Source organism: Rhopalosiphum padi, chromosome 1 (assembly GCF_020882245.1).
Source record: "Rhopalosiphum padi isolate XX-2018 chromosome 1, ASM2088224v1, whole genome shotgun sequence".
NCBI lineage: Eukaryota > Metazoa > Arthropoda > Insecta > Hemiptera > Aphididae > Rhopalosiphum > Rhopalosiphum padi.
Window position 1 is genome coordinate 71739611 of NC_083597.1, and position 13626 is coordinate 71753236.

General features: G+C 25.3%; 1 protein-coding gene and 2 non-coding genes across 3 annotated transcripts in view; 1 reads left to right on the forward strand and 2 right to left on the reverse strand.

Moving 5' to 3' along the window:
- The window catches only part of LOC132918012 (putative uncharacterized protein DDB_G0286901), an 81788-nt gene that overhangs the window by 6943 nt on the left and 61219 nt on the right, over nucleotides 1–13626 (forward strand). The gene's annotated exons all lie outside the window — the stretch shown is intronic.
- Nucleotides 3204–3275, reverse strand: Trnat-cgu (transfer RNA threonine (anticodon CGU)). The gene has a single exon. It is a non-coding gene; the product is annotated as a tRNA-Thr (tRNA).
- Trnat-cgu (transfer RNA threonine (anticodon CGU)) lies at nucleotides 4926–4997 on the reverse strand. Its single transcript has one exon. It is a non-coding gene; the product is annotated as a tRNA-Thr (tRNA).

A 13626-nucleotide genomic window follows, 5' to 3' on the forward strand; every position in this document is an offset into this window, starting at 1 on the left:
TTTTGTTAATAAGGTACTATTTACACATCTAACTGAATAAAACTCGTCAAAATATCTTGTCATTCTGAAAAACATAAAACTATGAATATTCAATATATATATATTATATATAATATACATCCCACGAGGGTCTAGGACAAATTGGCGTGGCCGTTTCGGTGCGAGTATAATGTTGTCGCAGCTTATTATGTAGTTATCGGATATTGTATTTTCTTATTCATTACCATTATCAAAAAAATATCGAATACTCTAGAACCTAGATTCTAGACTCTAGACCATAGGATTTTAACTGGTGGTCCCTGGACCCCTTGTAGATGGTTACTCGGTGGTCTACGGGGGTGGGGGGGGGGGGGGCAGTGAGTTTTTTTTTAAGTAACTCAAAAATAAATTTGTTGATTTTCTACAATTTTCTACTTTAAAGAGATCCATTACCCAGAACCTATATGCTCTGGGTAAAGCAATTAAGATAAGTCAATAAGACATAAAATAGTATAGGTCGATTAATAATCCGACAAATTATCACAAGACACAAGTTGTTATTTTGTAACTGGTATTTGAAGTGTTCGTCTGAATAAAATGTCCAATTTACTAACAAATCGTGGTTGTGAAATTTTTTACAAGGTGGTTAAATGGTAGTAATGGTACCATGTACATATTTGATATATATAGTTTTAATCGTACAAAATATTTTTGGAGGTATCATAATATATGTAAAACTCGAACATTTAAAACTTCGCGTGGAAATGACCTCGCACCGAATATCTAATTCCTGCATCACGACGATTAGGAACAAATTATATATCCAATCATTCCAATCATATGTGAATATTGGAGAGCTATAAGAGTTAACCTGCTCTAAACAACTGCTTAGCAACCTCCCCAAAAAATGTATTAGATATATGAAATTGTATAAAAATGTATAAAAATTAACTATAAATCTATAGGAGTTTATCAAGATCTAATTTAGCCACCTCCAACTATACTGAAAAAAATGTAGTGCCTATATTTTATTTTGTGTTATATATAATATAAATATTACGGCTGTCCGTTTTCACGAAATGTGTGTGGCCTGAAAGTGATTTTAGTTATGTCTATTTTTAGACAAAGATTGCCCCAAGATTTTAATATTATGTAGGTAATAGGTATTCAAATTACAAAATATTATGGAATTTCGTATTTCGTTTTTTTGCTCCGGTGTATCTCTCACTCTCCTTCAGAGTTTTATTCTCCCACTTTACGTTAACTATGTAGTAACTCTTTATTATGTTTTCTATCCTAATTTTACAACTGTATTACAACCTAAGTATTCATTAACAGGTAGTAGTAATTCGAGCAATTCCAAGGTCTTTGAATAAGAAAAAACAGCATGTTGTGTGTGTGTGTGTGTCATTTTTTAAGCATATTCACTGCCGCATATACGCAGGCTCATCGCCAATAATTTTGTGAATTGTGATAGTCATACCTCCCCCCCATATACAATTTTTAAAGTATAAATTATGAATACGTTATGATAACGTAATGAAATATAAAAGTGACATTACTGTTTACTTGTTTGAAATACATTTTGAATTGTGGAGTCGTTACCGAGTGTCAGAGTTTGAAATGCAGTTAACGTTCTGATAAATAAAAAATAACAACACATACGTTGTGCAAACAAACGAGATAACGTAAAGAAACTAACCAACCTTGGCATGGGTGATCCGTAAATGTGTTTTGCATACAAAAAACTCGCCTAACCTGAATACCATTGAAGTAGTCTAGAAAATACACGTACGATACGTACATCGCAAACGATATGTACAATATACGAATACTATACACACGCGACACGTGCATAATAAATGTATTAAAATATACCTTACAACTTACGAGGTGTATCGTACTATCGTATATACATTATATATACATACATTTTATAACTTTTGATACATTTATATTTAATACATCTTATTATTATTTTTGTATAATGGTGATTAGATCTGTATAATGTATCAACTGTAATCTAGATACTTGATGATCCAACAAACTCTAGAACCAACTATATATAATCAAAATACATTTGAAAACATAGAAAACACCTATTTGCACTATTCGCAGTACCTTTTTTAAATGTTAAATTATGAACGTAAAGACCGTAAAGCATTAATTTAACACACTTTTCTGTTACTATTTTATTGTACTTTTAATCTATAGTTAACTATTAAATAGTTAGAAAGCTGAAAATAGTTTATTTTTCGATAAATGTTTAATTAAATATATATTTATAAATAATAGATTATTAAAGTTAATTTTCAATATAGGTATTTGAGATTCCAAACACAATATAAAATATTTTTATGATAATTAATTAATCTTATTTATGCAAGCACTTTTTTGTAATCACTTAAAACAGTTAAAAATAAAATGATTTATTAGACCTAAATAATAATAAAGGAAGTAAAGTATTACTTTAGTTATTTAATTAATTAAATAATAAATAACTTGTGTGAATATTTTACATATAAAAGTTAACTAATGAATAGTTTTTCTCGAGTGCCAAATAATAAGTATTATAATTGTAATACGTATTGACAAGTTCTCTATCAACTACTATAGACTTTAAAATTAAAATTATATATAATATGTAGGTAAATATCAATCGTTAAGCTACATTAAAATATCACGCTCAAACACTACACCACCACCATCGATTATCAAAATATTCGACCTTTTCCCACTTTTAAAAATTACATCTGACAAGTTGTAACTGTTGTAAGTTGTAGAGCTTAATTTGTAAGTACGTAATCCTGTGTTATTTGTAAAAATTGTAGCTGTTCTATATTATCTAGTTATAAAAGAGTAAAAGACGCTATAGCATGTCTGCAGATATACTATTATAAATTATAATATTATTATCAAAGGGCATATTATAATTATTAGAATTGACTATTTGCAAATTAGACAATATACATTAATTGTTTTTATGATTTTTAAAGGTTTTTAATTTCGAGAAAAATTACCTGTAACAAAAAAACAAAAATTATAATATTGAAAACAATATTTTGGAGTGTTTGGGATATAATAATATAATAATAATAGATTAATTAAAGATTAACAATGAAAAAATGAATATGGTTTAAAACTAGGTATCTTATAATTATATTTTTTTATAACGTATTAGAAAATTGGAAAAAAACATATTGTAAAGTTGAAAAAAAATTGCTTGCCTCCTGTGAGGTTTGAACTCACGACCCCTGGTTTACGAGACCAGTGCTCTACCACTGAGCTAAAGAGGCGTGTTGCCGATCCTGGAGGAAATTAATTTATTTAAGCACAGTTAAATGTCATATTAAATATTATAAAAATTGATATAAATTGTAAATACCTATTGCAGAACAAAAATTTCATTAGTATCATTTATGCAATATCTTTAAAAGTTTTATTAAAAATTAAAACCCATGTAGGTATTTTATTTATACTTGTATAATTGTATTTTGTATATAATATATAAATATATTATCATCGAATTTTTAAGTAAACAACTTGTTCTAGTTCATAGTTGATAAGATGGTCTTGCAGCATTTTCTTTTGCAACAACTAAAAATATATTATACGCCTCGCTACTGCCGTCAATTTAAGCTCAAAAGACGTTAAGTTTTGACAAAATTAAAGTTAATTTAAGATGTCCGATTTTGATTCTGAAAAAAAATCTGAACTCGGTAGAAAATTGTCTATAGATCGTACGGAATACTTTGTAAAAATTAAATCTTATACTCTAATGAAGTCAGAAGTGGTAATAAAAACTTGAAAATATAATTTTTGCAAATCATAATATTAAATTTAAAATTAAAATTAAAACCGGAATGTTTCATGCGATCCATAGACATTTTTCTGGTGAATTTAAATATTTTTTCAGAATTAAGATCAGACAACGTTAACTATCATTTATTTTATCAAATCTATAAGTAAAATTCGTATAGTGAATTTTTATATTTATATCGAGTTATTGACATGTGCATGCGCGTACGAGAGTGGCAACCACTGGTGACTCCAGCCGGTACCCGCATAGAATTTTACTTACATTAATAATCATTTACAACTAACACATAGATCTCGGGCGGCTAAGACGAATTACCTAAATGTTGTCTCTTAAATAATAACCGTAGTGAGGCCCCTTACATTTTGTGAAATTTTATATAAACATTAAAATACCATTTTTCTCTAAGGGGACTGCGGCTTGCAAGCGACCTGTTTTTTTGCTCTAAAATTGTATTGCAGGAAATCCCTCAGCCTCGTAGTGATCAGATTTCGATAATTTTTTTTTGTTAGAAAAAGGAAAACTTTACAGGACAGTAGGACACATTGGACTTTGATTTTAAAATAAATAACTTTATTTTAATTCAAAAAATATTAACCGTATAAATTTGAAACATTCAACTTCTACTTTTACGACCATTTTGTATATTGTGTACAGACCATACAGTATTAACACTATTATACACAAACACATTACAATATATAATTTTAAAATTATAATTTAATATTAAGACAATTTTAGCCATTTATACTATGAATCTAATTACATAGTTTGCCAAACTTTACTTTAATGCTTAAAAGATATATATATATATATATATTAGTTCAATCTACTTATTTACGAATTAAGAAGAATGAATATATTATAAATTTGGACTATAACCTAAAAACATTTAAAAAATCAAATATTTTGACCAAAAAATCTTCAAATTGCTACTAAACAATTTTTTAATCCATAGAAATATTAAGATGAATTTAATCAATAGATAAAACTTTTTCTAACTAATTGCATAAATCAAATTTTAAAATAAAATACAATCAATTTATTAGTTTTGTTTTATTTTTATGAAAAAGTTAATTAATTAAATCTGTGTTTTTTAATATTGTTTAATTAGGTAAAAAAAACTTATTGCCTCCTGTGAGGTTTGAACTCACGACCCCTGGTTTACGAGACCAGTGCTCTACCACTGAGCTAAAGAGGCACAGTTCATTTTATTAAATTTTATATTTACTAAATTAGATAAATTATTTTAAATTCTTAAGAAAGTGATGAATTTATTAATTTTACAAAAATATTTGTATAACAAAATTGTATTTCGCCTAAATTATTTGATGTATTGCTTATTTATTTTTATTATTTTTATAATTATTACAGCTAAGTCGGTCTATTTACTAAAATATTATAACTATTTATTAACATTTATTTTCTCAGTACTCAGTTTATTTGATATGTCTATTAGTCTATAATATATTAATATGTAAGGTTATACCTAAATCAATTAATTATAGCTATCGGGGACGATTCCAGTACAAAAGAGTCACTGTTTAAAATAGGAGGCAATTTAAGTGAATACTATTTTTGAAATCGGGAGGAAATTCGAGAGTAGAGACATTCGAGTAACCTTTTTAAAAAAAAATTCCTAAGAGACAATTTATGAGTGCCCTAAAATAGTTTTAGAGATAAAATGAATCAAAGACCAACGAAATACGAAAAATATATATTCTTATAATTTATAATGAATAAATCCTAATAATATAATAAATGCAATATTTTCGGAAAAAAAATTATTTTAACCTACTATTATAAAATATATGATGTTAATAGCTATACCAAAATAACATATCACTTGGTGGTAAGGCTGATAGACTGTTTCCGCCCAGAATCGTTTTTCGTATATACGATGATTATCATGGAATTAAAATTAAATACACCTATTAATATTTAATAGTAACCCATTCGACACCTAATATATAGCAAAGCAATACTGACATCATACTTTTTTTTATTTTGTATCTTTTTGTTTAATTTTTATCAATAAACCAATATAATACGTAACTATTAATATTATAATATTATATAATTAACCCGAATAATATGTATTACATTAAATTTTATTATTATATAATATTTTACAAATATATGATGTATCAAAGTCACTTAACAAAATATCAAAGCTGAACCAAAAATTAGAAGAGTTTACTCGAATTTGTTAACTTTTTATTAATTGGACACATGGTACATAAATAGCTATAGAAATTAATTTGTAAATTTAAATTATGCAGTAAAATCGATTAATGAAATTAAATTCTTTAGTTAATTCTGTATAATCAGTGGCGTAGCCAGGGGGGACATGTTGAAATCCCCCCCTTCGGCCGTATTTATATCAAAAATATAATGTTTATAATATAGGAATACAATCGTTTGGTCGTGGTAAAATGTATTTTGTTATGCTGTATTCACATTATCGACTGCACTGGTTATAATAATCATTATCATTCAATTATTTTATCATTTTATCACGATTGTAGATTTATTTTATTTTATTAAAACAAAAAACCCTCCCCTAAAAGAAATCCTTGGCTACGCCACTGTGTATAATAATATGTAAATTAATTATTAGAAGGTATTAACTAGGTATTGTCAATAATTAATTCAGAGGTGGGTATAGTTTCTGTTTTGATTATTTACACATAAATTTACAGAAAAAATTATTGTTATTATATACTTCAGCAAAAATTGTGTGTTTTATTGGTTTATAAGACGTTTTATTATTACTTTCAATTTTGAAATAAATACGAAAATAATTATTTAATTATCTTTCAAATATTCATAGAAACCCTTTCCAAATATTTTTATAAAGATTATTTGAAACGCTAAATTTTCAATGCAATTTATCAACTTATTATTGACATTTTAGTCGTTTAGATTCAATTTTATAACACTGCAGTTTCCTATATGTTGTATATAATATTGTCATTAATTAGTCTATTACCTATTGATATTGATTTGAATATATTTTGTAGCCATAGGCAATAGCTTATAATTAATAGGGTTGGTATATTATAGCAGGTATAATATTATTATTATTAAGAGTATAGCCCGGCTATACTTTCATTTAGGATGTCATTAATATGTTTGGAATAAGACGAAGGAATTTGCAGTTCTTATTTACTGATACTGAATAATATACTTAATTATATTATTTAATTTCTATTTTTTTATATACTTATTACAATTATTATTTATTTATTCTTATGGCAATTATTATTAACAACCAAATGTTATAAAATAACATTAAATCTTTATTATCTTACATTCGAAAAAATTTTTATTTTGACCCCCCCCCCCCTAAAATATTACCTATGGGCTCCCATGTATAGCGGTATAGGTGATAAATATACTTTGAAAATGTTTATTATTATAATGTTTATTATTTTGATAGGTAGTTTAAATTGTTTTAAAAATTAATGGCTGCATGGACCCAAGTTAACCAAGGTTTTGTTCAGAATAGTTTTTTTAAAGTGCAATGATTTTTTTATTGATTTTAATCATACCCAATTAATAATTAATATATTATATTATTTATATTTCATATTTATTTATGAAACAAAGCACTTATACACAGATGTTTTTTTTCTTATTTGGGGGATATATAATAATATAATATGTATTTTTCCAAATGATTTAAGACTGTTAACTTAATCATATATAAACACAAAATATATTATCATCATTTTAATATACATATTATTATGTATAACCTATTTATCTATGAGGTTAAGTATTTTATGCTATAACAATTTTTTTAACTTTTACGTAAATATATTAAGTGGCATTTAAAAATAATTTCTTTATAATATATTTTTTATATAATCATAGTCATTAGCATTTATAATACAAAATCCAATTTTCTATTTTTAGACTTAACACATCATTCATCAATGACTACATTTAGCATAATTTTAATATTCTAGTATTCTAGTGTGCGGTGATGTACTATTATACCAAAGAGGTTTATATAATTTATTCTCCCATCCTGTTTAGTTTAAAATATACACCAATTTATGCATACGTAAGGGAATTCATATCATAAGGGAATATGATTTTCAAAATAATTATGCGGGTAATTAATATATGTTTATTACCACAAAGGCACAAACAATTTAACTTGTTAAAAAACACATTATATTAAAAATGAATAATAAAAATAATAAAATTATATAGTCACATCATTATATTATTATATAATGTAAACAACTCAATGAAATGCAAACATATCACTGAAATATGTACCTATTAATAATTCGTTTTATTGGCCTTGGTCTAAATTAATTAATGATTTGTAAATTTAGATTCAAATACATTACCAAATTAATACCAATTAACGGTTTTATGTCTTAAAATTAGAACAACCTTAAATTATTATAATATAAAATTTTATTGGGTAAAATAGAGAAGTAATTTTACGACAACTTATTTTTTAATAAATAATTTAAAGATTAAAAAACTGCTTTAAAAGTTTCATATAAATAAAACATATGGGTAGGCATATTCTTTTAAGTTTCGATTATAATTTATAAATACAACTTAAATAATAGTTTGTATACTTCGAAATTCTAACGATGAGTACATAAAATGATATACGCACAATTATGGTTGATTTAATGATTTTTTAAATTAGATAATAGGCGGCAAAATAAAATACGTATTTTTGTGTTAAATATGGATAGGCGTCATCCCAGTAAAAGATAGACATGCTATAGTTTATATGTATAAGGTATAGGCATCTATAAAAATATCTTCGGGTTGATTATGGAGTTAAAAGAATTTACAATTATGATATAATTAAAACATTTTTATATTAATTTATATTTATATTTATTATTTTATCATGTATTTAATTGACTACTGGACTTCAGCACCCACTACATCATATTTATTTTATGATTTTTGTTCTTATTTGTTGTTAGATATTTTATTGATATTAGCTAGATTTTATCATTTGTTTATTACTACTTACAAGTTTAATAAAATACAAGCAGGTAGCAGCACTAAAATTTCTTCTAAATAATACATATTAAGTATATATTTATATAGACGAAATTTATAGAGAATTTTATACTCTGTTTTGATTTTTTTACATTCATTATGTAAAATAAACTTACACAACTATATTTTGACGTCAATATATTAAATGTTAAATATAAAACAAATCACTTTTTCCTAAGTGCCAAATATGCCTGGAAGTTTAATAATTATATTCTTTAAAAATAAATAATTTTTCTCCACTATTATTGTCATTTAATATCAGATTTATCAATGATATAGAAATGATTTCGTGTGCCGTTAAACTTTTACTAATTTTCACTATCCTTGTTATATCTTATGTCTTCTATTCCTTTAGAGAAAATATTTAATTTTATCACTAGATGGCGTAAGAATAAGACTTGTTTCAACGGTATATTTTTTTAATTTTTTTATAATGCAACTCACTATTTAAAAAAAAAAAAAATCAATTTATAATAATTAATCTTAAAATAATATTTTAGCCAATACAATATACTTTGTAAAATGTGAATTTAAAATTTTATATATTAAAAATAATGTTATTATTATGATCGGAATATATTTATAATATGTATATTAGCGTATACTTAATTCAAATTGCTGACTTAAAGTTAAAATGTATAATTTGTACTTAGAAACAATGAGTTTTCATCAAAAAAAAGTTTTAATTTTGGAAAATAATTATGAGTATTAATTACTGCATATTATATATGTATACAATTCAGTCTGTAAATCTGTAATCCTTTAATCCTACATATGAATTATATCCTGGATCAGGACACAGTATATGTATATTAATAAAATAATATATGAATATGATAAACAAATTGGAAATTGCGTTATGGAATGTGGTTATAACTGTGTGTAAAATATACCTTGGTGGCTTTAATATTTTATAAATTACTGAGTCATCAAAAATCTCAGCATCGTCCGTTATAGATATAATAACATACACATATTGTGTTTTATTTATAAAGTGCATGTGTTGCATTCATTACTCATATTTCATTATTATTCACTATGCAGTTGTAAATGCTGAGAAAATTGTATGTTATTGTATGATATTTATGCTTAGTGTGCAGTTCGGTGGGACATTTAAAGCTAGATGATCTAACCTACATTCTTAAGATACAAGTTAGTTATATAATACTAGCCATAACTATAACTATAAGTATAATAATTGAATATTATAATAAATAATATTACATTAATACGTTGTCATCGCCAGATTTATACTTGAATGGATGAATAAAATGTTTATATCAATATATAGGTATTAAGTACTCATATACTCATATCAAATTTATGACTTTGGTTAGATGCAAATAATTAAAGGTCTAAATAATATTTTTTTTCTCGCGTAACAGGTTTTTACGGGAAAGTAATAAATAATTATTAAAAAATGTTTAAATTATTAATGTTCGTTATAATATAAGTAATGCATTTGATAATGATATAAATAACAATGATAAATTATTTATGTCGCTTATTAGTTTATACTTTAATAAAGATTCAGATTGGTGTCTAAAATATATATTTTAAAATTTAAAGTGAAGTTTAAGTGGTTTTTTATATACTCTTAACAAAACTTCGACTTAATTGTATTTTTATATTTTTTAAACAAGTTCTACAAAAAATTAATTTTTATAGAAACAAATTTCAATAAAACTTCATTAGAAAAACGTCTATCCTAAACAACAGAATAAAGAATTTGTTCTCCAGACTTACTAAAAAATTAAAAACAGCCCAAATCTCTTATACATTATATTATTAATATTTTTCATATGTTAATTGTCTGGAATGTGTAATAATAACAGTTTACGTGCGCAGCGCCCACATGTAATACTTCAAATCGTACCCACTCGCATTAAAAAAGATCAACAATAATATTCCATCAATTTAAACTCGCATACACGTGTGTGTGTGTACATATTTTTTTGAAACGTCCTTGTTTTTTATTTTACCAGACTATTAAAAATCATATTTAATTATATTCACGCATAGTTTTCGCGAAGGCGATTCTGAAAAAGGACCGGTTCTGAGAGGTCAGATGATCGCAATTTCTACGGTTGGACGAGTCTGAAAAAACTGGTTTGAAATCATATATATGTGACGAAGAAGGAAAAATTGCAATATAATATGTACATTGTACAACTCCCGCTATAGTAATTGACTGCGTTGGCGTTTGAGCACGATTTATTTAGTCTGCAGAGACTAAAAATTAAGATACTAAATTGTCCCTTCTACTGTAAATATCAAATTAATTTAAAAAAAGTGAAAATAAAACAGCATTTTTTATAACATATTTATTATAAGTACATCGATTTAGCTTGATAAACATTAAAAATTGAAAACAAAATAACTCAATAAATAATAATATAATACATAAAATAGTGTACATGATGGGATCTATCATCCATGTCTATAATATTTGTATTATACATTATTAAATCATTCAATGTATGGTAATGTACAGATTGAAAAAACATTATTGTTTTTAATTCTTCAATATATTTTGTTTATAATTTATATTCATCATAAATTAAAAATATAATCAAATTATTTAAAAATAAATTTCTTAAACCCTAATTTTGAAACTATATTTAAATTAGATATAGCTAGAAACATTTTTAATAGCGGATTTAAATTAGATTCCAAATCTTAGAACGTGAATTTTTTTTTACTAAAATTGTTAATAGGTACCTATACGACCTACCATTAATAAGTTCCCTGGAATTCACTATATTAAGAGAATTTCACCAAATTTAAACATGAATTACTGAATGTTACTGAATGTTATTAATTATTATTATAAATTTATAAATAATAGGTTAGGTACCTACACATGTTTATACTTTTGATTCACAAAACAATATATTAATATTGTTTTATTAATTCCTGCAATTTCAGATAGTACTATATTTTTTATTTTACATTATACTATATTAAAATCTGAAGAGGATACTATTGATTCCACCAGTATTATAAAACAACAATACAAGTATAATACTTTTGTAATGTAAAATTTGAAATATAATTTTAATTGAACTTCTAAACTTCATAACAATAGTAATTAAACTCTTATTTTCACTGTCTTACATACCTAAACATATATGAAAAAAAGAATAATAAATGAATAAAAGTGTAAATGTATAATCGATGTCATTCTGTTTTTAGAAATCGTTTTGTATACTTCTTTGTTGCAATAAAATCCGTTACAAGTTATTTAATTATTAAAAAAAATTCAAACGAATAATTATAGTGTCTGAAACGAAATTTATTATACTTATTACGTTTACGAAATACGAGCGACGAGTGTATTAATATTCATATACTTATACATAATATATATTTGTAGGTAATAGGTATTTAAATTATAATTTACGGAACATTTCACATTATTGATGTAGGTCGTGTACTCCTGTAACAACGACGATTCAAGTAGATTCGCTTTAACAATCAGCTGTTACCCCACAAGGTATATAATTCAAACGCCTCGTTTAAATTCCTCGAGCATACACATTTAACTAAATAATATATATGTATATATATATATATACGTGCTTGGTGTGGTGTTTAATATGCATTATACGCTATATTATTTTATTGTTATAATTTTTCTTGTGTATTATATTGAAAATATTAACGGTTATAATACTCATTAGATATTTACTATACCTACCCTGGCTACAATTTGTTTTCAAAATTTAACGCACTATATTACACAAATAAATAATACGTAAACGCTAAATCTATATATCTAAAGCCGGGTTCATTATAGCAATTTTTCTGTTGTGTTTTGTACCTTTTATCTTATTCTAATTGACCGTTGAAAAAAACATAGTATTATTCACTAAACACGATATACCAAAAAATGTCCAGATAGCTGAGCTCAACTTTTGGACATGACATACAGCATAACACAATCAGTTACCACACTCTATAGTGTGATATTATGATAATAATATGATATCGAAGGCCTATTTTAGCCTAATATAACCTAACCAATATCCTATATTATTTATTTAAGAAATTAGAATTATTATGTAATGTCACAGACAGGATCGTTTAATGCTGCACAGTATATCAAACTTTGATAGGCGTGATAAAGTACGTGGACATTTTTGTAAAACGTAATCGTTTTCGGAAAATGTGTTGCGTATACAAAAACGATTTTTTGTTAATTTTATACTTTTATCACTGCAGTGGTACTAAACACAATTTTAAAAATAATTATACACAGTTTGCTCGCATCATTATATATATATTGTACGGGGACGGGCGGTATATAAAGAAACAAGCATAAGTGTATAACGCACAAGTCATAACTGCGGTTTCAACTGAAGTCTCGCTGAGTATTGCCCGTGTAAATGGTAAATATAAATAATAATACCTCTCACATTCCGACGTTAATAATGGTTACCTATTATTGAACTCGAAAAGTAATGATAATGATAATAATGTGCAGTTGTGTGCAACTATGTAATACCTATATTTTGTATATAGTTTTTCGAACTTCCACGATATTATTATTTATTCGTCGTGGATCACAACACTTCAATGCTATTATAATATAATATATATATATATATTATTATTTTATATTTGTACACGAACGGGATCGATCGACCACAAATTCGAATGATGTAACGGGCACTGCGCCACGTCGCAATACAAGGTAATCACGCAAAAACGAACAAAACGTTTCGCATGGAGTTTCAGCTGTTCACTGTTCACGCACACCGTTATATATAATGTTATCG